Raw genomic sequence first — 3,309 nt, 5'->3', positions numbered from 1 at the left:
TATTTCTTCTCGTAAAGTTTAAGTTTTTCCAATAAGTACGTATTTGTCTTTACTCTGTAACACTGTATTTCCTTATAACGTGGTATTCTTACATATTCTTTCGAGAGAAAACTCTCCTGAGCGTTCTCTTTTGAGGCTACACGCTTAGACATACACGCAACACCAAAGCATTTCGAGTTAAAACGTTTTGTTTAGGAAAAACAAGATAATTTCGCACGATGCGGGATTTCCTTAATACGTGGTTTTCTGACAAATTTTGACCAAAGAAAATTCTCCTATAGCTTCTTTTTTCAGGCTACACGTTTAGACGTACAGGCCACACCAAATCTTTTTAAGTTGCAACGTGTTGTTTAGTAGATACAAGCTAATTTTGTACGATGCGTTATTTCTTCTCGTAAAGTTTTTCCAATACTTAAGTATTTGTCTTTACTCTGCAACACTGTATTTCCTAATAACGTGGTATTCTTACATATTCTTTCGAGAAAAAACTCTCCTTTGCATTCTCCTTTGAGGCTACACGCTTACACATACACGCAACACCAAAGCTTTTCGAGTTACAACGTGTTGTTTAGGAGGTACAAGCTAATTTCTTACGATGCGTTATTTCTTCTTGTAAAGTTTTTCCAAGACGTAAGTATTTGTCTTTACTCTGCAACACTGTATTTCCTAATAACGTGGTATTCTTACATATTCTTTCGAGAAAAAACTCTCCTTTGCGTTCTCTTTTGAGGCTACACGCTTAGACATACACGCAACACCAAAGCTTTTCGACTTACAACGTGTTGTTTAGGAAAAACAAGATAATTTCGCATGATGCGGGATTTCCTTAAAACGTGGTTTTCTGACAAATTTTGACGAAAGAAAATACTCCTGTGGGTTCTCTTTTGAGGCTACACATTTAGACGTACACGCCACACCAAATCTTTTCGAGTTACAACGTGTTGTTTAGGAGAAACAAGCTAATTTTTTTACGATGCGTTATTTCTTCTCATAAAGTTTAAGTGTTTCCATTACGTACATATTTGCCTTTACTCTGCAACACTGTATTTCCTTATAACGTGGTATTCTTGCATATTCTTTCGAGAGAAAACTCTCCTGTGCGTTCTCCTTTGAGGCTACATGCTTAGACATTCACGCAACACCAGATCTTTTCGAGTTGCAACGTGTTGTTTAGGAGATACAAACTAATTTTTTTACGATGCGTTATTTCTTCTCATAAAGTTTAAGTGTTTCCATTACGTACATATTTGCCTTTACTCTGCAACACTGTATTTCCTTATAACGTGGTATTCTTGCATATTCTTTCGAGAGAAAACTCTCCTGTGCGTTCCCCTTTGAGGCTACATGCTTAGACATACACGCAACACCAAAGCTTTTCGAGTTACAACGTGTTTTTTAGGAAAAACAAGATAATTTCACATGATGCGGGATTTCCTTAAAACGTGGTTTTCTGACAAATTTTGACGAAAGAAAATTATCCTGTGGGTTCTCTTTTTAGGCTACACGTTTAGACGTACATACCATACCAAATCTTTTCGAGTTATAACGTGTTGTTTAGGGGATAGAAACTAATTTTGTAAGATGCCTAATTTCTTCTCGTAAAGTTTAAGTTTTTCCAATAAGTACGTATTTGTCTTTACTCTGCAACACTGTATTTCCTTATAACGTGGTATTCTTACATATTCTTTCGAGAGAAAACTCTCCTGTGCGTTCTCTTTTGAGGCTATACCCTTTGACATACACGCAACACCAAAGTTTTTCGAGTTACAATGTGTTGTTTAGGAAAAACAAGATAATTTAGCATGATGCGGGATTTCCTTAAAACGTGGTTTTCTGACAAATTTTGACGAAAGAAAATACTCCTGTGGGTTCTCTTTTGAGGCTACACATTTAGACGTGCCCGAGACACTAAATCTTATCGAGTTACAACGTGTTGTTTAGGAGATACAAGCTAATTTTTTTACGATGCATTATTTCTTCTCATAAAGTTTAAGTGTTTCCATTATGTAAAAATTTGGCTTTACTCTGCAACACTGTATTTCCTTATAACGAGGTATTCTTGCATATTCTTTTGAGAGAAAACTCTCCTGTGCGGTCTCCTTTGAGGCTACATGCTTAGACATACACTCAACTCCAAAGCTTTTCGAATTACAACATGTTGTTTAGGAAAAACAGCATAATTTCGCACGATGCGGGATTTCCTTAAAACGTGGTTTTCTGACAAATTTTGACCAAATAAAACTCTCCTGTGTGTACTCTTTTGAGGCTACACGTTTAGACGTACACGCCACACCGAATCTTTTCGAGTTACAACCTGTTGTTTAGGAGATACAAGCTAATTTTTTACGAAGCGTTATTTCTTCTCGTAAAGTGTTTCCAATAAGTACGTATTTGTCTTTACTCTGCAACACGGTATTTCCTTAATACGTGGTATTCTTACATATTCTTTCGAGAGAAAACTCTCCTGTGCGTTCTCTTTTGAGGGTACACGCTTAAACATACACGCAACACCAAAGCTTTTCGAGTTACAATTTGTTGTTTATGAAGAACAAGATAATTTCTCACAATGCGGGATTTCCTTAAAACGTGGTTTTCTGACAAATTTTGACGAACGAAAATTGTCCTGTGGTTCTCTTTTGAGGCTACACCTTCACGCAAATTCGTGATACAGAGAAGATTAGCATGGCCCCTGCGCAAGGATGACAAGCAAATTCTTGATACAGAGAAGATTAGCATGGCCCCTGCGCAAGGATGACACGCAAATTCGTGATACAGAGAAGATTAGCATGGCCCCTGCGCAAGGATGACACGCAAATTCGTGATACAGAGAAGATTAGCATGGCCCCTGCGCAAGGATGACACGCAAATTCGTGATACAGAGAAGATTAGCATGGCCCCTGCGCAAGGATGACACGCAAATTCGTGATACAGAGAAGATTAGCATGGCCCCTGCGCAAGGATGACACGCAAATTCGTGATACAGAGGCTACACCTTTAGACGTACACGCCACACCAAATCTTTTCGAGTTACAACGTGTTGTTTAGGAGATACAAGCTAATTTTGTACGATGCTTTATTTCATCTCGTAAAGTTTAAGGGTTTCCAATACATAATTATTTGTCTTTATTCTGCAACACTGTTCTTCCTTATAACGTGGTATTCTCACATATTCTTTCGAGAGAAAACTCTCCTGTGTGTTCTCTTTTGAGGCTACACGCTTAGACATACACGCATCACCAAAGATTTTCGAGTTACTACGTGTTGTTTAGGAAAACAAGATAATTTCGCAAGATGCGGGATTTCCTTAAA

General features: G+C 37.7%; 1 non-coding gene and 2 pseudogenes across 1 annotated transcript; all 3 read left to right on the top strand.

Annotated features, from left to right (window-relative positions):
• Positions 1 to 2,714: 2,714 nt before the first annotated feature.
• Positions 2,715 to 2,786, top strand: LOC127676111 (uncharacterized; annotated as a pseudogene).
• Positions 2,787 to 2,790: 4 nt separating this feature from the next.
• Positions 2,791 to 2,890, top strand: LOC127676110 (uncharacterized; annotated as a pseudogene).
• Positions 2,891 to 2,894: 4 nt separating this feature from the next.
• LOC127676112 (U6 spliceosomal RNA) lies at positions 2,895 to 2,996 on the top strand. Its single transcript, XR_007975661.1, has one exon. It is a non-coding gene; the product is annotated as a U6 spliceosomal RNA (small nuclear RNA).
• Positions 2,997 to 3,309: the final 313 nt, after the last annotated feature.

The sequence above is a fragment of the Apodemus sylvaticus genome, unplaced genomic scaffold (genome assembly GCF_947179515.1).
Source record: "Apodemus sylvaticus unplaced genomic scaffold, mApoSyl1.1 scaffold_153, whole genome shotgun sequence".
In the NCBI taxonomy this organism is placed as follows: domain Eukaryota; kingdom Metazoa; phylum Chordata; class Mammalia; order Rodentia; family Muridae; genus Apodemus; species Apodemus sylvaticus.
Note: the sequence above shows the minus strand (reverse complement) of the source record. Positions and strands in the feature narration are given on the sequence as shown.